Here is a 25,411-nt window from a genome sequence, read left to right on the forward strand (position 1 = left end):
GGACACTAAGTGACACTTTTTGGGGACCAGTTACACTAATACAGTGATCAGTGCTAAAAATATGTACTGTCTAGGGATGAGCCGAACACCCCCCTGTTCGGTTCGCACCAGAACATGCGAACAGGAAAAAAGTTCGTTCGAACATGCGAACACCGTTAAAGTCTATGGGACACGAACATGAATAATCAAAAATGCTAATTTTAAAGGCTTATATCAAAGTTATTGTCATAAAAAGTGTTTGGGGACCTGGGTCCTGCCCCAGGGGACATGGATCAATGCAAAAAAAAGTTTTAAAAACGGCCGTTTTTTCAGGAGCAGTGATTTTAATAATGCTTAAAGTCAAACAATAAAAGTGTAATATCCCTTTAAATTTCGTAGCTGGGGGGTGTCTATAGTATGCCTGTAAAGGGGCGCATGTTTCCTGTGTTTAGAACAGTCTGACAGCAAAATGACATTTTGAAGGAAAAAACTCATTTAAAACTACTCGCGGCTATTGCATTGCCGACAATACACATAGAAGTTCATTGATAAAAACGGCATGGGAATTCCCCAAAGGGGAACCCCGAACCAAAATTAAAAAAAAAAAATGACGTGGGAGTCCTCCTAAATTCCATACCAGGCCCTTCAGGTCTGGTATGGATATTAAGGGGAACCCCGGCCAAAATTTAAAAAAAAAAATGACGTGGGGTTCCCCCTAAATTCCATACCAGACCCTTCAGGTCTGGTATGGATTTTAAGGGGAACCCCGCGCCAAAAAAAAAAAAAAAAACGGCGTGGGGTCCCCCCAAAAATCCATACCAGACCCTTATCCGAGCACGCAACCTGGCAGGCCGCAGGAAAAGAGGGGGGGACAAGAGTGCGGCCCCCCCTCCCTCCTGAACCGTACCAGGCCACATGCCCTCAACATTGGGAGGGTGCTTTGGGGTAGCCCCCCAAAACACCTTGTCCCCATGTTGATGAGGACAAGGGCCTCATCCCCACAACCCTGGCCGGTGGTTGTGGGGGTCTGCGGGCGGGGGCTTATCGGAATCTGGAAGCCCCCATTAACAAGGTGACCCCCAGATCCCGGCCCCCCCCCTGTGTGAAATGGTAAGGGGGTACATAAGTACCCCTACCATTTCACGAAGAAAGTGTCAAAAATGTTAAAAATGACAAGAGACAGTTTTTGACAATTCCTTTATTTAAATGCTTCTTCTTTCTTCTATCTTCTATCTTCTTCCTTCATCTTCTGGTTCTTCTGGTTCTTCTGGCTCTTCTGGTTCTTCCTCCGGCGTTCTCGTCCAGCATCTCCTCCGCAGCGTCTTCTGTCTTCTTCTCCTCGGGCCGCTCCGCACCCATGGCATGGGGGGGAGGCTCCCGCTCTTCTCTTCTTCTTTTCTTCTCTTCTTCTCTTCTTCATTTTCTTCTCCGGGCCGCTCCGCAATCCATGCTGGCATGGAGGGAGGCTCCCGCTGTGTGACGGCGCTCCTCGTCTGACAGTTCTTAAATAACGGGGGGCGGGGCTACCCGATGACCCCGCCCCCCTCTGACGCACGGTGACTTGACGGGACTTCCCTGTGGCATTCCCCGTGACGTCACAGGGAAGTCCCGTCAAGTCACCGTGCGTCAGAGGGGGGCGGGGTCACCGGGTGGCCCGGCCCCCCCCGTTATTTAAGAACTGTCAGACGAGGAGCGCCGTCACACAGCGGGAGCCTCCCTCCATGCCAGCATGGATTGCGGAGCGGCCCGGAGAAGAAAAGAAGAAAAGAAGAAGAGAAGAAGAGAAGAAAAGAAGAAGAGAAGAGCGGGAGCCTCCCCCCCCATGCCATGGGTGCGGAGCGGCCCGAGGAGAAGAAGATAGAAGACGCCGCGGAGGAGATGCTGGACGAGAACGCCGGAGAAGAACCAGAAGAGCCAGAAGAACCAGAAGATGAAGGAAGATAGAAGAAAGAAGAAGCATTTAAATAAAGGAATTGTCAAAAACTGTCTCTTGTCATTTTTAACATTTTTGACACTTTTTTCGTGAAATGGTAGGGGTACTTATGTACCCCCTTACCATTTTACACAGGGGGGGGGATCTGGGGGTCACCTTGTTAAAGGGGGCTTCCAGATTCCGATAAGCCCTCCGCCCGCAGACCCCCACAACCACCGGCCAGGGTTGTGGGGATGAGGCCCTTGTCCTCATCAACATGGGGACAAGGTGTTTTGGGGGGCTACCCCAAAGCACCCTCCCAATGTTGAGGGCATGTGGCCTGGTACGGTTCAGGAGGGAGGGGGGGCCGCACTCTCGTCCCCCCCTCTTTTCCTGCGGCCTGCCAGGTTGCGTGCTTGGATAAGGGTCTGGTATGGATTTTTGGGGGGACCCCACGCCGTTTTTTTTTTTTTTTTTTGGCGCGGGGTTCCCCTTAAAATCCATACCAGACCTGAAGGGTCTGGTATGGAATTTAGGGGGAACCCCACGTCATTTTTTTTTTTTAATTTTGGCCGGGGTTCCCCTTAATATCCATACCAGACCTGAAGGGCCTGGTATGGAATTTAGGGGGACTCCCACGTCATTTTTTTTTTTTAATTTTGGTTCGGGGTTCCCCTTTGGGGAATTCCCATGCCGTTTTTATCAATGAACTTCTATGTGTATTGTCGGCAATGCAATAGCCGCGAGTAGTTTTAAATGAGTTTTTTCCTTCAAAATGTCATTTTGCTGTCAGACTGTTCTAAACACAGGAAACATGCGCCCCTTTACAGGCACACTATAGACACCCCCCAGGTACGAAATTTAAAGGGATATTACACTTTTATTGATTGACTTTAAGCATTATTAAAATCACTGCTCCTGAAAAAACGGCCGTTTTTAAAACTTTTTTTTGCATTGATCCATGTCCCCTGGGGCAGGACCCAGGTCCCCAAACACTTTTTATGACAATAACTTGCATATTAGCCTTTAAAATTAGCACTTTTGATTTCTCCCATAGACTTTTAAAGGGTGTTCCGCAGCATTCGAATTTGCCGCGAACACCCCAAATTGTTCGCTGTTCGGTGAACTTGCGAACAGCCAATGTTCGAGTCGAACATGAGTTCGACTCGAACTCGAAGCTCATCCCTAGTACTGTCACAGTACTAATGACACTGGCAGAGAAGGGGTTAACATCAGGAGCGATGAAAGGGTTAAATGTGTGTCTAGGGAGTGCTTGTTAACCGTGGGGGAGGTGCTTTTACTATGGGAAGGCAGAGATCCATGTTCCTGCTTTGTAGGAACATAGGATCGCAGCCTTCCCTTCTCACAGAACGGCGGTCTGCCTTGTTTACCAATGAGTGGCTCCTGCTGTGTCCAATCACAGTGGGAGCAGGTCGCCAGCGAAGCGCATTCACACCCCAGACCCGGAAGTGCAGGGTCACATACAGGTACATAATCTAGCCCAGTTGAGCCACTTTGTCGCCGTATATGTACTGTATATGCTCGGAAAGCGGTAATTACTGTTAAATGGTCTATACATAAAGCATGAACATTTTACATTTCTGTGGTAGTTAACTTAAAAAGTTTAATTTCAGTGTCCTTTGCTTGTCCTTCCCAGGGACCACATACCTCCACCATAATGACCTACCACACAAAGTGTGGAAGAGGTATGTGAGCAGGAATATACTGTATACATAGGAATATATATCTATATTTTGAGTATCTTTTCTGGATCAGTCTAGGATAAAGATAAAATGTTATAATGGGGTTCAGTATCTGGGTAAAATTACATTTTTCTATTGGAAAAACACAGGAAGTCAGAAAAGCTAAAGTTTCTGAAACTACAACACATTTTATTTGTACAGGTCCATATTTTTGTCCATGTAAGACAGGCCACAGCATAGGTCATCAGGCTATTTGGGCATATTTGACTAATGATTTTCTGGTCATTTAAAAGATAAATTGTTTAATTTCCTATTATGTAGGTCAGGGGTGTTACATTAAATTTCATTGCATGCCGCATTGGTAGTATGGTTGCCCTGAAAGGGCCAGTTGTATTTGGAGTGTGTTATGTGCAGAGTTTAGAGTTCAGGGGTGTGCTGTGTACAGAGTGCACAGTTTAGGGGTGCACTATGCACAGTGTGCAACCCCAGACCAATAGTGTCTCTTCTGTAGTGGAACCCTTATGGTGTCTCCTTTGTAGTGGGGCCCCAGTGGTGTCTCCTCTGTGTTGTGACCCCTGTGATCTCTACTATAAGTACCCACATTGGGGAATATCCTCTTTTTTTTCAGACTCCATTTGGTGCCCAGACATGGAGAAGATGATGGAGAGCTCTCCACCGAGCAGCTGCCAATAACACACTGGCTCACCAATCATACAGCAGTACTGCTCAGGCTAAACTGATTGCCGCCCGAAGATTCTAACAGTGGGCTCCTCCCATTCTCCAACTTCTGACCAATCATAGCAAAGCTGCACTTTAACATCAGCCATTTACCAATAAACACTGATGTCCACCCAACAACAACTCTCTTGCTTGCAGCAACTGTTCGACTGTCTGGAGAAGGGGCATATATGATAAGTTTGTTTGGGATTTTTTGTACATACTTGAGATTTACAGGAACACCGGAGTCTCAAATCCTGCCTTCCAGAAGTTTATGCTACCACAAGCTATATCCTTTTAAGTGAGATTTTATTTTTGGTAAAAATTTTCATTTACAAAGTAACACAAAAACAATCTGTTACGCAGGGCAGATAAACAAAAAAAGAAAGCGGAGCGCAAAGTATAGCATTGGGGAAAAAAAAAACAAATGTGGATAAGGAAAAAAATTATAATAATGTGCAAGAAGTATTAAAGAATAAAAAGAATAGAAATGTGATGTGGTGGTAACAATAAAAAAATCAATGATGAGTTAAATAATGAAGGACACTATGTGCTAAAAATGAGAAGAAAAAAAGTGTATGGTATGTGTTTAGTATTAAAAATGTGTGGCGTGTGTGAAGAAACAAGAAAGAAAAAAAGAAAACAACTTTTTTTTTTTAAATGGCATAAAAATTAGATAAAAAATAAAAAACTGAATATTTAATGTGATGTAAAAAGCAATCAATTATAGTTGTAAACTAATAATAATTGCAGTCTGCAATAAAAATATCAACAGCTCTATCATCCTATTCAAGAAATGTCACGAAGGATAGCAGAAAAAATGTCCTAAAAATATCCTAAGAAAAGGACAGTAAGTATCAGTAATTAATAAAATTTACTGAAATCCAGGGGGGTGAAACAAAAGATGGGGGGGAAATAGAGGGAAAAAAATAGGCAAGGAAAAAGGTGAGGGGGGGTGGGAGTCAGGGTAGGAGATACCGTATGTGTTAATCATAAAAGTGGGTCACATCCCCAGTAAAAATAGGGGGATGTGAGGAGGGTCAAGTCTAAATATCCCAAAAAACTTCTGTCTTACAAACCAGAGAGAAGCAATCTCCTCCCCTGGGTGGAGTGTCTACTCTTTCCACAATCTGAATTTTGAGGTATCGGGTGTCTGAAGCATGACAAAATCTAAAATGTTTGCTAACATTAGTGTCATTATTGGTATTGATGTTCGAGATATGGTCCTATATTCTGTCACATAAGTAGTGCGACCCACGTATTGTATATTACAGTGGGTACAGGCAGGGCCACTGTTAGAAATCATGGGGCCACATATAGCCTACCTGATGGGGCCTCCCTTGACCCCGCCCCTAGCCCTGCCGCTGTCCGTTATTAAGATATTCATTAGGCAGCTACAGAATTCACTCTGGTTATTGACAGAAAAGTTCTAAAATAAGGCATCTCTACTTAGAATGTGCATTGTGTATAATATACTGTACTTATTTCAAACTTAATAACCAATACTATAATATTCTAAACCTATTACACATGTTATAAAGCGGCAGAGGTGTCTTAATTTAGAACTTTTTACAATAACTAATTAGCAGGAATGAGCTGAAGTGTGTTCATATCCTAGTCTGAACCCACCTCAGCTATCCTGCCAGGAAGCTGTCACAGTGCCTCATCATTCAAAAGTCAGTGTTTTGACATATGTGCCTGTTCAGTTTGTCTCTGCATACACCACACAGTGGACAGGGGTGGACTTGTGAATGGACTCTATGCGTGACCAGATGTAAATGGACTTTGTGTCCATTTACATCAGGCCACCTCTGATCTGTCACATTTAGGTCTGGAAAAATAGAAAAGGATGCAGTCCTATAAATAGAGAAATGCATATTAAAGAGTCTACAGGGCTACACACCCCAGAGAAAATGGGATGGCTCCCCCAAGGTTTTTTTTAGAGGCAATATATTTCAATCAAAAAGTTAGATTTTAGTAAAATCTTTTATTATACAAAATTAAATTCAAATAATGTGATAGAGTTTAAAAATGAGCTCTGGTTACAGATGTACATAAATGTGTTCCATTAAGATTAGTGAATATCACACAGTGAAACTATCATTTGACAATACATTACAAAATTGCCATCCACATAAAAAACCCCAATGCGTTTCGACCAATATAGTCGTAGTCTTCTTTGGGGGGATTTTGATTCTGGGAAAATATATCAAAGTGATCGTAAACGATTAAATGAGTGGCCTCTCTACTGTGAAAAGTTAAGATAGCAATAATACAAATGTACCATCATCCAGAAATCAATAATCAAAGAGGGTTGGAAGCCTGATCCCCAGTCAGGCAACCAAAAGTGGAGGCAAGTTGGACTATTCCGGTACAATAATAGTGGGTAACCATATAGAGCATATAACGGCAGTGATAAAAGTTATAATCGATTTTATTGATACGAAGAACAAAACATGGTAATGCAGTAACACTTAATAAAAGTACAGATATAAAACAATAACTTCAGTAGTATACAGTACAACACAAGATCTCAGATATCATATTCCTCGACTAGTTTCGCGGACACAAGCCGCTTCATCAGGAGGGAATCTGGAGATGAATAATTCTGACTAAACAGTCTGAACCTGACAAATAAAGAACATACAATGAAGTATACCAAAGTACATAAATAAACACTTTGTGTTCGAGCATCAAAATTAACAATTGCATAATGACATTTTTATGGGGGGAACAGGGACGAATCTGCTTACCCAGGCCCCAGTAGACCCCAGGCGCAAGGTCCCACCACCAGAAGATGATCTCCCACGGCGACCTGGGGGAGCTGACGAGATAACGGTGGTATTAAGAATAAAAAATATAAAATATATTAAAAGGAATTGAGGTAACCTAGATTGCCACATACAGGAAGTGAGGCATGGAATAATGAGGGCAATGGTGGAAAATGGTGATGGCAAAGGAGGGTGACTAGTGAATGATGTGCAAGTGACAAGACTTAGGTTGCATTGTGCAAGGAATAAAAGATTGCATATAGTGACCAAAAGGTTGAAAAAAAGGTGATAATGAGGGCATAAGGGGTGTTAAGTGGTGTAGCGGTAAGGAGGTAAACAGGTGAGAGGGATGGGACGGGGGGAGAGAAAGAGGAAAGAGGGGGTGGAATAAGGGATGATGGGGAGGGTAGGAGGAAGGTGGGAAAATAGAGGGAAAGCCAGGGGAGGGGGAGGGGGGGGAAAGGAAAGAGGGGGATGGGGAGGGAGGAAGCGTGGGAAGCGGGGAAGGAAGGGGGAGGAAGGGGACAGGAGGGGGGGGGAAAGGGGGGAAGAAGTAGGAAAGGGGGAAAAAAAAGGGAGGAAAGAAAGGGAAGGAAAGGAAAGGAAAGGAGTGTGACAGTGTAAAACTATGAGGTGAAGAGGGGCCTAGCGATACCTGATATTAGTATGAGCATAGAAGGGTTCCCAAGGAGGGCACCCTGCCAGAGGCTGCTGTCATACTAAGGTAGATGGAGAGATGATAGGGGCTGCAAACGATGGGCGAACATAAAACAAGGCATGTTCACCAGAGCCTAGGGCAACTGAGGGGAGAAACCAGTGTATTAGAGATAAAATTGCTACTGCCCAGGGGTATGGGACTTGAGTTAGCGGGTAGGTAGGTACTCACCATAGACTTGCGCTAGGCTGGCCGGGGTATAAAGACCTGGGGGCAACAGACCGAACCGTCAGGCTAGCAGGCATGGCCTGCTATTAATAGCTCCCAACCCTGCGACGCTGCGCCGAGCGTCAACAAGGCTCCGGCGCGTGACGTCACAGGGTCAGAGGTTCCACACAGCGCGCACACGAGGAGGTCGCGCGCGCACGCATGCGCACCAGCTGTAGGGCCACGGGAACGTTGTCCCAGCCAAGGCTAGTGCAAGAGGAGGGGGCGGTCCCGTGTCCGAGACCGATCCCTCCACCAGGAACCTCACCAGGCCGCCGCGGGAGAACGCCGGAGGAGGGGCCCGCGCAGGCGCCCTAGCCGGGACCAAGACTGGGGAAGCAGAAGTCCCAATACATATTACCACTTTGGCTAATTATCAGCCCCGATGCAACCCTCCGAGACAGATGCCCATTAGGTTGGCTAGACACTTTTACCCTGGCTACCCGCCCCTTTATCCACATGCTTTTACCCAACCATGTGGTGCTGTCCTTGGCCCCCCATTACTTATATGCTTATATGCAATTAGGTGTTTATGGGTTTATGTCCCGGGGGGGGTGTTTGCACCGGCTTCTAGGGTATTTACTTTCCCTAGTTTACCAATTTAAGTTTTTTCAAGCTTTCCCATTATGGTCTTATCCTCCTACTATCCTTGATCAACTCTCATATTGTTGTCTTTATATTTGTTTTATTGGGACTTCTGCTTCCCCAGTCTTGGTCCCGGCTAGGGCGCCTGCGCGGGCCCCTCCTCCGGCGTTCTCCCGCATACTAATATCAGGTATCGCTAGGCCCCTCTTCACCTCATAGTTTTACACTGTCACACTCCTTTCCTTTCCTTTCCTTCCCTTTCTTTCCTCCCTTTTTTTCCCCCCTTTCCTACTTCTTCCCCCCTTTCCCCCCCCCTCCTGTCCCCTTCCTCCCCCTTCCTTCCCCGCTTCCCACGCTTCCTCCCTCCCCATCCCCCTCTTTCCTTCCCCCCCCCTCCCCTGGCTTTCCCTCTATTTCCCCACCTTCCTCCTACCCTCCCCATCATCCCTTATTCCACCCCCTCTTTCTCTCCCCCCGTCCCATCCCTCTCACCTGTTTACCTCCTTACCGCTACACCACTTAACACCCCTTATGCCCTCATTATCACCTTTTTTTCAACCTTATGGTCACTATATGCAATCTTTTATTCCTTGCACAATGAAACCTAAGTCTTGTCACTTGCACATCATTCACTAGTCACCCTCCTTTGCCATCACCATTTTCCACCATTGCCCTCATTATTCCATGCCTCACTTCCTGTATGTGGCAATCTAGGTTACCTCAATTCCTTTTAATATATTTTATATTTTTTATTCTTAATACCACCGTTATCTCGTCAGCTCCCCCAGGTCGCCGTGGGAGATCATCTTCTGGTGGTGGGACCTTGCGCCTGGGGTCTACTGGGGCCTGGGTAAGCAGATTCGTCCCTGTTCCCCCCATAAAAATGTCATTATGCAATTGTTAATTTTGATGCTCGAACACAAAGTGTTTATTTATGTACTTTGGTATACTTCATTGTATGTTCTTTATTTGTCAGGTTCAGACTGTTTAGTCAGAATTATTCATCTCCAGATTCCCTCCTGATAAAGCGGCTTGTGTCCGCGAAACTAGTCGAGGAATATGATATCTGAGATCTTGTGTTGTACTGTATACTACTGAAGTTATTGTTTTATATCTGTACTTTTATTAAGTGTTACTGCATTACCATGTTTTGTTCTTCGCATCAATAAAATCGATAACTTTTATCACTGCCGTTATATGCTCTATATGGTTACCCACTATTATTGTACCGGAATAGTCCAACTTGCCTCCACTTTTGGTTGCCTGACTGGGGATCAGGCTTCCAACCCTCTTTAAAGTGATCGTAAACCTAAAGCTACATAATTTACCAGCAATTTTACATATATTATAATATAATGAAGTTCATAGTTACCGCTCAAAGATGGATTTATATCCGATAATCAGAATTTATTTAAAATAAATTTCAGTGATCCAGTAACCTCCCACATGCTGTTCCCATCTCTTCAATATGAAATTCAGCTCCAGAGGGTTTGCAAGGAGCCACACACTTGGACCTCCAAAGCCTGAAGGGATAGACAGCACCTGTGATGCATTTTCCAGTATTCTCAATCAGTTAATCAATAAAAAACTGTATATAAAGAATAATCTTTTTATCCACTGTAACACTGTTGAAAACATTCCAGGCCAGTTAGTCCTTATCTATATTGATTAGTCTCAAGAATTTTTTTTATATGTTGTTATTAGTTTTTAACCTTAACCTAAATTGTGGGAATTATCACTATATTGCAATTATATCAATATATATTATTTATTATAATATTAATTTTAAATTGATGTATTATTAATAGTATTTGTCTGAAAAAAACACAGACACAACATCCTAATGATGAGATGGTTGCGGTGAAGATTAAATTCAAATTATTATCTAGTGTGATAATTATGTGTGAAATATAATTGTATGTGAAATATAAATGGGATAAAGGAAATGAATGCTGTGAGTGAAAGGAAGTGAAATGACAACATTACTGAGAGTATTTATAATATGTGAATACCTAATGAATGCACGTGTTGTGGGGGTGTGGGGGATTGAACATGAGGTGCTTTAAATAATGACACTGTGCTACAATGTGAAAAACCCACCAAGGCAAAAACATACAAATCAATAAAAAAAGAAAAACAAACAAACAAACAAAAAAAACACGCTCAGAATGAACTTGTTTGGTGAAAAAATGTGTGACCAACTGTTGCAAAATGCTCACAGATATACTACACAGACATATATGACTCTAATGATGATATACAAAGGGCATTTGGTAATACCATGCCTATTAGATTTAAATAATAACAATATATATTGGCTTAAAGTGACCGGCCCCCCAGCCCCCCCCCCCTTTTACTTACCTGAGCCCTGGAACTTGACCCAGCAGGGACGCGCTGTCTCTCTACCCGAGGTTCTCGGCTCTTGATTGGATAGATTGATAGCAGCACAGCCATTGGCTCCCTCTGTTGTCAATCAAATCCAATGACGCGGGTGCCAGGGGGCAGGACCGAGTCATACATTCGGTGGCTATGGACGCCAAATGCTGGACTCGGGAGCGCGCCCACAAGGTAACCCCCTCGGGAGAGCGATTCTCCTAGGGGGTTATCTGATGTGAGGAGGAGCCACGAGAGCTGCCGGGGGACCCCAGAAGAGGAGGTTCGGGGCCACTCTGTGCAAAACGAGCTGCACGGTAGAGGTAAGTATGATATGTTTTTTATCTAAAAAACAAAAAAAACCCTGCCAAGATGTTTAGTGTATGTAACTATTATTCAAAAAAATGTCAACAGATAGAAAAACTTGTCTGGCATTTTCCAATATCAGTACTCACATTGGATTCCAATCCTCCTTGTGCATGGGTGTCAGCAGCTCTCCTGGGTTCACCTTCAGATCCACTGGAGGCTGTGCATTTAAATAGTGTCTCCCATGCTTTGGTAAATTAGCCACAGGTGTCACTCATATTCCCTCCCCCCGGTTCTGGCCGCCAATGTTGCGTCTGCCATGTATCTCCCTCAGTATTCTGGAAGGCCAGGGCCTCAGCCGCCGCCGCCACCTCCATTGCAACTGCGTGACATCATGACGTCATGCGCATGTGGGACCCTTACCCTTAATCCCGCAAAAGGATGCAGTACTATTCCATTTTTTTCAGACCTGAATGGACACGGAGGTAGATGAGTGTAGACTGACAAAAGTCCATTTACATCCAGACTCCCATAGACCTCCATGGAGCTTTCAATCAGGTCCGCATGAAAAACTGAGAGGCAGCCCTGATTGGAAAGCTTGGGTGAAAGTTTATTAAAGGAGAATGGTTGGATGGTTGGGGTGGTAAAAACACAGCTCAGCTGCTTGTTTTTACTGCCTCCCCGTAAACAGACATATAGACTAGCATCTCACTGTGCTTGTGATCATCATCATTATCATGATCACAGCACAGCAGGTGCTGTATGGCTCTGCCACAGTGTGTCATGTGGTTGTTGGGTCCTGACTTTGATATGGCTGTACAGTGTTAGTTTCTAACACACAATACAGCCCAACAACACCCAACAACCATATGACACACTGTGACAGAGCCATACAGCACCTGCTGTACTGTGACCATGATAATGATCACAAGCACACAGCAGGGAGTCTGGGGACTGTACCTTAATTACAGAGTAGCCTTTGTGCTGTGTCAGTGTCACTGAGGGCAGGGGGCTGCTTGCCTGTGCACCTCCACCTGCCGCCAGTTGCTACCTCGCACCAGTCACTCAGGCTTCAGTGCGTGGAAAAAAGTCCCTCCTGTGCTGTCATCTCCTGAGCTATGCTGTTGACTTGATGGGGCCCAGTAAAATGTAATTTTACACCCCAGTAACCAAGCGGTTGTGTGGATGTGGTTAAGTCCTGTTTTTTTTTTTTGGCTAAAAAAGTATTTTAAAACTACCCAGGCCCCCCTGCAGAGCTGATCGGGCGGGTCTGGTACAATAGGGTCAGTTGTCCTGCCCTATCAGCAGGCCTGGGTACAGGTTATCACATAAATCACATATCTTGTTTCATAACTGGTTCCATTCAAGCTAGATGTGATACAGTGAGGGTCTCTGGAATACTGACCTCTTGAGCAATAGGTTAAATCGTATTTGAAGAAGCCAACAGTATGTAACCATGTGTATGCTTGTTGTTTGGAGGTAAAAAGACTAGGGGAAACAATATTACCCATTGTGCGTGCTTTTTTGGCAACATATTTTACTCCATTTGACAGTATGGCTTTATATTCTAAGTTGCCATATAAAACAGGTAGATTCTGAGTCCTTACAGATATCTGATAAAGACATATTTTCGCTACATCGATTCTTTTTTTTTTTTTTTTTTTTATTACTTTTTTTTTTTTTTTTTACTTTTTTTTGTTTTCTTCTTTACACACTTTTTTCTTCAAATTTTTACCACATAGGGCCTAATTCACTAAGATTAAGGAGAAAAAGTGATCACTTTACATTTAGTTACTCCCAATTAAGCCAATTAAGATGTCAACTGGGTGAACATGCGAATGGAAAAGTGAGTGAGTGAGCATTAGTAAATTCCAATTCGGCATAGTCGCAGTTCCATAACTGGCAGTTGCCAACGAGTTTCCTATATGGAACTGCACTGCAGTATTTAGCTATGATCATGTGTGTACATGTATGCCTAAAAACCATTCTTATATGGAATGTGCTCTACCTCGTGTATTTATTTATATTACAATTATTGTACTTAATTTGTTTTCTTCTTTTGCTAACGAATGCTGTTCTGAATGATTATTACAGAGTAATGTCTGCTATTCTGTGAGGTTACATGTATTTATCATTTACAGTTACATATCTTTTATATGTAATTTTTTTTCATGTTACATTTCTTTTTTGGGAGACTATAGAGTTCTATTTATCTATGTTCATTCTTTAATCATACTAAACTATTATGCAGGTATAATCATACTCAGCATAGTGGTCTGTGCTGCTGAACAAAAAGCACTTAGGTCAGGGGTCTTCAAACTGCGGCCCTCCAGGTGTTCAGGAACTATAATTCCCATCATGCCTAGTCATGTCTTTGAATGTCAGAGTTTTACAATGCCTCATGGGATGTGTAGTTCTGCAACAGCTGGAGGGCCGTAGTTTGAGGATCCCTGACTTAGGTCATGAGTTAAAATCCCTACTTATGCTAACACCCTGCGTGTTCACTAGGGTTTGATTATTTTATTGCCACACAATAATATTTTTTCTTAATAACATACCATTGTATGCAATTAAGCATGCAAATTATGGAAACAACTATGTTTGCCTATTTTCAGCATACTATGCTGTTTAAAACTTAAGCATGTGATACCATACTTGGGATTTGAACTCATGGTCTGAGTCCTTCTAGGTAGGAGCACTACCCACAAAGCCATTGAGATGAGCACAGTTATCTTTAGAATGTATATAGATCAAGAGAATTTATACTCTCCTAAAATACAAATGCAAGATCATTGCTAAATCATCAAAAATTAGTACTTGTTTTGCTTCTTTTACTGATATTTATATTATTATCATTGATGTAAGCGTTATATCTTCATTCTACAAATGTCAAATTTTTTTTTTATGCCTACTTCGTATTTTATGAAAATGTTGAGTTCTATTTATATATGTTCATTCTGCAATCATGGTACTTCTTTATATTCTAGGTATAATTGTACTCAGCACAGTGGCATAATCATTAGTACTCTTAGCTAGTAGCACATAAGTCATGAGTTCAAATCCCACCCATGCTACCACTTCTCTAGAATTGCAATGACAAATGCATATATGCTTTGGCAAATGCATAAGTGCCATCAGTGAGTGATAAACTGTATCACAGTGATGGCAAATATGCTTTCACCTACACACATATCTATTTGCCATTGACCTTTAGGGAGGTGGTAGGATTTAAACCCATAAACTAACTGGCGCTAGATCAGAGAGCTAGCCACTGTGTTGATCAGATTTCTTCTTAGAATATATAAAGTAGTACCATGATGAAAGCATAAACATATATAAGTAGAAGTCAACATTCTAATAAAATTCTATTTAGACATTAACAATTATTTATCATATAATAGAGACCTGTCTGGTTTGGACTGGGGGGACCTGCTGATTTTTTTTTCCCGATCAAATTTGTGTTGTGACAGGCAGCACAACTTCACTCCACAAAGCTACGAAGAGTTCCCTGGACACAATTAAGAGCTACACCTAACTTTCTAAATGTTACTGAAGTGGATTTGTATTTTGAAAATGTTGTTGCAAAGCAAACAAGGATTATAAATAGTTAGCAACTTGTTAATTTTAGGTAGCCATACACTATACAATCTGATTGTACAAGCTCTGTACAATCTCCTTTAAATTTACCAAAATGATATAATGGGAGGACACACCAGCTATCCGATCACTCTGTATCCAATCAGGCTGTACAATCAGATTGTATAGTGTATGCTGGGATCTACAGAACCCAAGAAATGCTTCTCCTGTTTTCAATACTACAGCTCTATTCATATACGCTGTTATCTGATCTCTCATTTCTTGCGCTCTCCAAATGAACAGATCTATGCAAGATGAGTTAAAAGAAAATGTCTGTATTTGGTGAGACCAGTGATCACTGATTAATTGTATTAGAAAACCGTGCACCTAGCTAGGGGTGGTTGGGATCTTCTGAAAAGAGGGAACGCAGCCACAGGTGTGCTAACGAGGTCAGCTGATGAATGCCTTCCTGTGTCTTACTGACTTCTATGTCTAATATCTACATATCAGCAGGAGATGTAGAGTTCTAAGGAAATATAGCAAAAGTCAGCATTATGAGGAATGGGGAGGAAAATCAGCATTGGAGCTGTTAAAAGCTTGCTCTTTTAGTTTTGGATTTACACTTTTTTCTCTATTTAATGACTTGCACGTGTGCAGAATAAAGTTATTTTGTAGCAAAATAGATTTAATAGAGATTGGAAGGTGTGTTAACAATAAATTCCACTTATAAAATATTTTATTAATCCTCAACAAAAAAAAAAAAAAACAATTCAAACCCGATTCTACATTTTATTTGAACAATAGGAACACTATTTTGTACATTCATTTACTTTGCCCAAAAAATTAACTGGCATTTAATGTTGCAACATTTTTCACAGCACTTTACAATATGGATAGAATGGCCCTGCTCTAAAGAGCTTATAATCTAAAAGAGAAACATTTAAATTGGACACACCTTAAATTTCATAGTGTACAGCAGGGGCACTAACCATGTCAAACATTTTAGGGTATAACAACGCTCACCACCCCACCCCCATCAAAAGTTTAAGTTTAGGATTAAACAAACAAAACAAGCAAGATATAAAATTTGACAAAATAAAAGGCAGCGCAATAACTGCACCCCTCTAAAGTCACACAAACGTACATTTCTGGTTAGAGTTAGCAGGAAGCTTCATTTTTATAAAAAAAAATTTAGGAAACTAGATCAACAGTAGGAGTTGTCTAACACGTAAGATTTGTAAGTAACAATCAAAAGAGAAGGGTCAGCTGATGCTCACAAAGAAGAAACACATGGTCACACTGGACAAAGACACACAAAAATCCACTTTTGAGGGCCAAAATGCAAAACAATTACAGCAAACAGACAAAACATTCACTAAACCACAGTCATTGTGGGTCATTATGCACACTATAGCACCCTGCCCGCAAATAATCTAGCCTCTTTTCAGGCAAAGCAAAACACACTAGTGCAGGCCTTTATATAACATAGGTTGGATTGATAGCACACCTACACCTACCCAGTAAAGGACACGCCCACCAGTGTAATTAATTCTCTTAATGTAATTAAGTCTCTTAATGTATGCCTCAAGTACTCACACCTGTTGATCAGGAACACACACTCTTGGCAAATGAGAGAAACATCAGATATATAAGCATATGTTAAAATGGAAAAAGATGGAGCACTAGAATGGCATAAGCAGTATGTCAGTTAAACGGGGAGCAGTATGTCAGTTAAAAAGTTGAACGGGGAGCAGTATGTCAGTTAAAATTCATTGTTTAATAAAAATAAGATCAACTCACATTTTGGTGAGATATAATGGGCATGTCATAAGTAGCTTGGGCTCCTGTAGTCCAGTTGGGCATCGGTGGTGGTCAGCAGTTTCCGGTGGCTCCGATGGTTCCCGAGGCTCTGAGGTTGAAGACGGTCACACACCAAGCACGTCAGCGGTGATGGACGGGAGGTATATCAGAGGTTGAGCTCATGTTTGGAGCATGCGTGCTCCTTCATCAGGCATATCTATAAGCATATGTAACTGTGCAGTGTATAATGGAAAAGATTAAATGCCCAAGTCTCTGGCCATGATCAGTGATGCAAAAAACAAAACAATTCAAGTTGTAAGTTGTTGGGCATGTGAAGGGTACAAAGCAGGAAATGTCAACTTTGTGAGGGCTGCTTCACAGAAATTGTTGACAAGCACATTTGTCATCAGCTTCCAACATTTAAATATGGATGCAGGATCATACCATACTTATAAATCCATATCTGAAAAAAACTGTTATAGATTTGGTGTAAAACCCACACTCGCTTTATTTATAATGTCATTTCTTTTGTTTCCATTATGTGAAACCCGTCAGAAATATAAGACCTTGTGAAAAAGGAGATATAACACCACAACAGAGGAAGAACATACAAACCTTTAACTAGATAGTGGCATGTTTGGGAATCAAACCAATGACCCTGGGGCTGCAAGGCAGAAGTGCTAGTCAGTTAGCCACCGTGATGCCACAAGTATGGAGCTTCCATCTCTGTGGTGTTAAACAGCCCTAAGTTAAAAGTTAATCAATGCAGATGTACTCTGGAAGTCCTGAGTGCCATTGACCAACCTATTTCTGGCATATGCCATCTGGTTCCAAGGCTGGGTATGGCTGATTACTGTCAGCATGCTGCTATAGGACCATCTCTAATTTTTGGGCTTTTTGCTTGGTAAGAGGCTGCAATTGGTGCTGGTTTGGAATTCACAAGGCTGCTTCCTGTCCTTCCCCATGGAACACAAATGGAAAGATTTGCAATGGTGGTGGGAACCCTCCTACACCTAAATACGGCATTTCTTTAGGCATTTACCTATAGGTGGTGGAATTACATCAGGCAGGAGTTCTGTTTCTTGATTTACTATGTGATATTTGGTGTTTATTGGTGTGTGAGTGTAGAATCGTGGTGTTACCCTCTGAATTTTGGTAATGGCATTTAGATTTATGATGCACACAAAATTGTTACTCCATTTTAAATTTGCATCAGCAATGGTATTGTGTGTGGTTTGTGAAGACAGCTGCAGAAGTTTTGGTTTATCTGTATGTGAGATGGAGAGCAACAAGTGCATTATCTACCCTTTACTTATCAGATGTCAAACACCTAAGTCTCTGAGCATGCTCAGTGTATCCAGAGATATGGCTCAAATGGCAATGATGCTGAGCATGCTCAGTGTAAACAAAAGACATAGCAAAGTTCCTGGCAGTATATATTGTATTTTTTAATCCATTTCAGTTACTTATAAGGCACCATCAATTTCTCCAGGCAGATGGTGTCATGGTCGGGATTTCAACCAGCGACCCTTTTGGCTGCAAGGTGAAAGTGCTAACCACAAGATATATCGATCGAATAAATAGATAGATAGATAGATAGATAGATAGATAGATAGATAGATAGATAGATAGATAGATAGATAGATAGATAGATAGATAGATAGATAGATATGTAGCGCTGGTAGATTTATGATCTACCATCTGATAGGTAAATTTAGTGAATTGCTCGTTATAGGAAGTTAGATTTGCCTCTGTTCCAGCTTGGCTGATGTTGCGTGTGGTTCCACATTGTGCCGGTGGGTGTCGTTGTCACCATTGGCGGGTGTTGGAAAAGCAACGTGTTAAAGCGGATGAGTGCTCCTCTGTCCCAGAGACAACTCGGTGGAGGTGGTCCTCCAAGTTGCATTCTGGGAGTTCATTTTCAGCCACCTGCTGGCCCTCCTGGCCGACAGGTATGTGTTAGAGTACCACCTCGTGGTCCTCCGTTCCGGAGGCCCGCGTCGCTGCGGCGCGTGGGTGGGCCCAGAAGCCTGTCTGGGGCCTACCACAGCAGCCGAGGAATGGTCCTGAGCTGTCTATACAGAGTGAAGAAGCTGGACAACCGAGAAGATCCCAGGGGAGGACCCGTCATGGAAGGATCATGCAGAGTGCTGGTCTGGAGAGGGGCCTGGTGACTCCTTTGGAGGACGTATCCTGAAGTAGTCTTATTGCATGGTACTGCCGAGTTGGCTTAGAGGTCCAAGTACTGTGTCTGACATTCATCGCGAACCAATACATCCTGTGGCAAAGGATCGTACGGGTTTATTTGAAGCAAGTCTGTGGCAGAGACTTTTGTTCGTGCTACGTACTGGCTGCTAGGCAAGTGAGAGAGGCCTATCCAGGCGAGCAAAGATCGTGTCCCAAAAAGAGGATTGCATTCAATTGCAGTATTCAACTTTAAAGGATGTTCTAAAGAAACCTAAAGAAAGGTATTTGAGCTTCCCTGCAGTTTTCCTCCTGCCTCTTTCCTGCTACTTCCTTCATTACTTGGTTCAATAAAGCATTGAAAACGTACTCAAGTGTTGGTGCTTATATCGTCCAGAGGTAAACTCAACGGAACCCTAGACCCGGTGCCGGTGAAACAGAGGTATCGAGAGTGAAGGTAACAGCCTGCTTAAACAGCAGCTCCACCGAGAGTTATTGCTACAGATAGATAGATAGATAGATAGATAGATAGATAGATAGATAGATAGATAGATAGATAGATAGATAGATAGATAGATAGATAGATAGATAGATAGATATTAATATCTGATCCAAAAACATTACACATTACTAACATTGTAAAAAAAAAAAAAGGAATGGGATGCAACATAAAAACCCAGCAAGGACAATAAATTTTAGGAATTAAAGAGTTCATCTCAAAATTAAAATGTATGTTCCCCCCACCCCCATTAATTCCTTATACAAGACCAGATCTGAATACAATTGTTGTGCTGGACACACGTATAAACATACAAATAGACAATTCCAATGCAGAGTCTACTTTCCCAATCACCACATACTATCCAAGGCATCTAATCAAGACACATATTGGATGTTAACCATGAAAAGAGAGGAGTATGAGAAGCAAAACATACAACCTAGACGTCATACGCCCCATTTACATAATTGGTTACATCCTCCTGCTGGAACACCTGAAATGTTACCCATTGTTATTGTTATCATTGCAACCGATTATTGTTCTTAATGTTTTACTTGTCATCTATCTTTTTTGATAAGATCTGGTCGTGTTTCTATGAATGTAACACACCTTTCTATTATTCTTGTAATCTTTCTTTCCTTTTACTCAATAAAAGAAGTTTGGAAAAAAAATGTATGTTTTGTGGAAGTAACAGTTATATAATGAGAATCAATGGTTGACACTTGCATTTATATATAAATAGCATATAGTTTGCTAGCTCTCACAAATTCACGGTCCTGAACGTCTGTTTGGCATTCACACATTTAGGAATGTACTATAGCACAGAACGAAATGAGAGTAGGATTGTGACTAATTTTCAGGGGGAATTTATCTCTTCTCAGACTTTCAAGCATATTTCTGCTTTCACAACAATATTTCAAGAAATTTAAAATAAGATCATCTCCAAACAATATACCACATGTTTAGGAACCATTTACTCTATGAGATTAAGCTCTAAACATTATTTCCATGTGCCATTCCCATGCTTCTACCACGACTACTCTGATTTAGTTGGTCACTGATTTATGTGACCTATAGTGAATTTGATTTTGCGAATATTTATTCCCTGCGTGCTATAGTGAATACCTTTTCCGACTAGGTTTAGTCGTTTTCTATGGATTTTAGTAGTTTGTGACCATTTGTTCCCCCATTTGCCGACTAGGCGCTATAGTAAATAAACCCCATAGTGTTCTTCATTATTTCGTTCATCAGTCATTGCTTTTTTTATTGTCATCACCACATCCTCTTTCTTAATTGATCACTATTTATTCTTTATTACTTCTGGCACATAATTTTTTATTTTTTTCCATATCCACTTTTGTTAATTTTTTCTTTCCAATTTTCATTTTCATTCTTTCTTATTTAACTTTGTATTTTTCATATTTTTTTAGTATTATCTTCTACATTTCCTAATATTCATTTTATTTTGTTATCCTATAAACTATCAGCTTCTCTTTCAGTTTCAGACTCTTTTCCCATATCTCATTCATCCACTTCATCACCTTAATCACTTGCACATGTTTTTCTCCTCATTTTCATGGTCATTGATGCATAAGTTCTTCTGTCCTGCTTCTGCCTTTTTGGGACAAAAAATAGTCCTGGGCATTTGAGACTGAGCAGACCGGGGTGGGGGGGGGGGTCGCAGGCATTCATGGGGGCTGTTGGTAATGGGATTTGGGGTTCCAGGATGTGTGGATTCAGTTACAGTACCTTTTTTAGTTTAATGTGACAGACTGGGGCCATAGCCAGGTATAATGAAGTACTCACAAAGCCAGTTAAGAAAAACTCCTTTATAACTGTATCTGTAATGTTTTATAATTGTTTGTTAATACTGCAATGCCAGCTATAAAGCATCTCTCACAGAGCCAGTTATAAAAGAGTATTGCTTTATAACTGGCTTTTTGAGTATTACTGTTAGTAGTGCTTACAAAGTATGTTAAATATTTGATCCACAGTCAACTTTTCTGGGTAGAACAGTCTCCCCTTCAGCCTGAAGCCAGGCACATGGAAGCTAAGGGAAAGGAGTGCCCAGAGACAGTGGCGTAGCATGGGTTGTCAGCACCAAGGTTCTCCTTTTTTCTGGATCTTTGGAGACTCTTGACCTTAGGAAATGAGATGTCGGAAACTCCCGGAACTCCAGCTTGTAGCCTAGAGACACTGTGGAGGCTACCCATTTGTTCTGAATCTCTTCCCGCCAGGCGCCTGCAAACTGCAGCAGCCTCCCCCCCCCACTCGGCCGAGCAGGGGAGCCTCTTCATAAGGAGGTTTTGGGGTTCTGTTTAACAGATCTTGGACCCCAAGACTTCTTTTGTCCTTGGGCTTGGCCTTTGACCTTTCCCCTAGTATTGGACTGGGGAGGCCATCGCGACTGCCTGGAGGTCGAGGCTCCAGGAGCTGGGGAAAGAGAACGTCTAAAGGAGGAAGGTTTATTCTTCTTTTTAACCGGTAACAGCGTGGTCTTACCCCCGGTAATCTTCTGGATATATTTGTCCAGATCATCCCCAAACAGGCATTCCCCATAAAACGGGAATCCAGTCAAATATCTTTTGCATGAAGCCTCAGCTGCCCGATGCTTAAACCAAAGGGACCTGCGCATGAGTACCAGCAGAAGAGTAAGGCGGGATGCTTGCCGAACAGAATCCATAATGGCATCAACCGCAAAACACAGGGCCTTAGGAAGGTCTGCATAAACCTCGACCTCCTCCGTGGAAAGGGGGTTAACCTGCTTCATTTGTTCCTTAAGGAAATGGCACATGCCGATTGCAGGCTGGACCACAGCGGCAGCCATAGAAAAGGAGGCTTTAAATAAAGTTTCCAGATTTTTATCAGTTGTATCTTTGAACCCCTGAGCATTGTCCACAGGACAGGTCAGGCTTTTATTCACACAAGAAATAGCCGCATCTATTGCTGGCACCCCCCATTTTCTTCCACTGGATAAAGGATGGAAAACCTCTTAGGAGGAGAAAATAGTTTATCTGGGTGACCTCAGTCATCATACAACAATTTCTTCAGCAAGGGATGAATTGGGAAGGTATACGCAGCCTGTGGGGATTTCCGGGATCCCAAGGAGGAAACAGAGGATATGGCAGCCTCAGCAGAGGGCAATCTGTATGTAGTATGCACCAACTCAGTATATTACTGCACCTGTACTTTGAGTGCCTGGGAGGCAGAAGAAAGCTTCTCCTCTTCCCCTGAATCGTCTGACTGCTCCTAATCCCCATCCCTAGATAGGGATATTTCATTATTATCAGAATGCTCATCTGATAGGGAACCTAGAGCAGAGGGAGGGGATGTACCCCTTTTTCTGCTACTCTTTAAGGAAGCTGTGATAAAAGTAGTAATCCTTCCTTCTAAACCATTCAATGCAGCCTTCATAGTATCTTCAGTGACATATACAGAGACTGTAACATTGGGAGAAGCTGCAAAGCCAGGGGCACAGACTCATACTGTGAGGCTGCCTCCAGTCTTTCGGGGGGATGGAATCCTGCAGGCGGGTTACGGCGGGTAGCATTGCGCCAACCTTCAGGGTTCTGGGTTCCTACTCACAGGATCCTCTTCCCTGGACCTGTAGAAGACTGCCAGAAAAACTTTTCACGCAACTTTCACGCAAATTTTGTGCTGGATCCCAGAGCCCAGTTCTCAAAGAGAGATATTACAGGCCCCTTGTTTCTTTTTTCATGAGGCCTGGATACCATCCATCTTAGGAATATTTATTGGCCCAAGGTATGCATCCGGTTGTATAGCTCCTAGGCCCCCATAAAGAACATCAAGCAGAGCTTTCTTCTTAGCACATCTTTAACGTGACCAACTACCTTAGACACTGGCGAAAAAACTGAGGTACTCTCCATATGGGAGGGGTTATATAGGGGAGGAACTCGCCTTGTCATTAGGGTTGCCAGTGTCCAATCACCTGATGGTGACTATCTAACCCACTAAGTAATTATGAAAGTCTCTGTGTCCCGTGATGTATGAACAAGAATTTTTTTTTAGTTTATTGCACATCAAATACCACCAAAAAAAAGCTCTATTTGTGGGGAGAAAATGACATAAACATTATTTGGGTACAGCGTTGTATGACTACGCAATTGTCAGTTAAAGTAACGCAGTGCCATATCGCAAAAAGTGGCCTGATTATGAAGGGGGGTAAATCTTCCGGAGTTTAAGTGGTTAAAGCAAAAAAAGCAGACTCCCTTCACACAGCGTTAGATAGACTAAGCTCTTCAGGATGCTAGCCACAGCTGACTCACTAGCACAAGAGGGGTGGCAGCAGCCCAAAACTCAATAAGCTCTATCACAGCAGTCTGTACTCATAAAATTTCCAGGGACAGTTGGCTGTCTCCTTTCAACTTCCATGCAACACCTTTCTCCAGTGATACCAGAGTAGATTTTCAGCAGACAGCCCCTTAGTCAGCTCTTTGTAGCTTCAGCATCCAGGCCCTCAGGTCACTCACCTGAGGCCTCACGTACTCTGGAGAGTAGTAGCCCTCCAGGCTGGACTGATGCTCTGCAGGAAAAGACCTAGCAGCAATATGTCTCAGAGTATTTATACAGATTCCCAGCAGCCTTCAGGACCATCCTTCCTGGGATTGGCCAGGGATGTACAAATATTCATGCCGCTACTTGCATTGCTTACACCTATGTTCCAGAGAGTTCTCCAGCTCACAGGGAAACTAGCAGCAGCTGAAACACTGAGCAGGCCTATTTAATTACATGCAGCTGCACTGATTACAGTAAGCACAACTAAATTTGCCTAACACAACAATTACAGTCACACCGCTTACAGTGAGACAAGCTAAATTTACCTAGCAATAAATAATACAGCTCTGCTGTACACAGTAAGCCAGCACTAATTTTAGCAAATTCTCGCACATATCTAGGAAGGTGCTACATAGGTACATGTTACGTGTATGCAACATAGCAGGTGCCATATGCCTTATTTTACCTTTACTGTGCTCTCTCTGTTGCCATAATCTGTAGCCATAAGCCCAGTAAAAAAAAAAAAATATTTCTGGGTATTGGGCACATATGAACTCTGCCTCCCACAATTCAGCATTTGATAACTAAATGCTCAATTGTCAGTGCCAAATGTTGTCACATGGAGGTGACAGATGAGCTTTCTAAATCCTGTGCAAGTTTCAACATACAGAAAGGCAAAACTTAATCAAACCTCCAACTTGATTCATATTTGGTGAACTTGTCCTGTGGCTTCTCACTTTTGGATTAAGGTTTATAATTTACTAATTTCAGCTCTCCATGTTACTCTCTAATGAAATCCTTGGGAAGCTCTCCTACATAAACCCATTTCACCTCTCAATAAACTTCAACAGAAATTGTCAGGATATGGCTTTATGGCAGCTAGGCAAACCTTAGCTAAAGCTTGGAAACAGACATCTATACCCTTTGCTGAAGTCAAACAATGTCTTCTTGAAACAATGACAAATGAAAAATTAACCTCCATTCTTAATGATACACATGCTAAATACCTTCAAATTTGGAGTCCATAGTTAGATTATGACAATGATCTAAATATCAACCATGCCCTCCTCTCTCTGTAATTGTTATTATTTATTATCACCTTTTTATTGTCTTGCCTCTGCATCTAGATCAGTGGTCATCAACCCTGTCCTCAGGGCCCACTAACAGGCCAGGTTTGCAAGATAACTGAAATACATCACAGGTGATATCATTTACTGCTCAGTGATTGCAGTATTCTAGTCTGCATCTCCCCAAGGTAATACTTAAAACCTGGCCTGTTAGTGGCCCCTGAGGACAGGGTTGATGACCACTGATCTAGACCACATATTTTTCTTCTCTCTTTCCATCCACCTTAACTCTCCTTCCCCCTCCTCCCACTTTTTTTTTCCTTTATTCTGTAATTTATTTTAATTTTACATCATTACATTTTTAATATACTCCTATTTCCTCCTTTTGTCTTAATTTGATCTTTGATCTATGACAAAAGAAAGAACATTTTCTGGGCCTGTCTAAATTTAACAAATTAAATGAATTGTTTATGTTAACGCGGATATTTTATCCTCTCTTGTA

This window comes from Aquarana catesbeiana, linkage group LG07 (assembly GCF_042186555.1).
Source record: "Aquarana catesbeiana isolate 2022-GZ linkage group LG07, ASM4218655v1, whole genome shotgun sequence".
NCBI classification, from domain to species: Eukaryota; Metazoa; Chordata; class Amphibia; order Anura; family Ranidae; genus Aquarana; species Aquarana catesbeiana.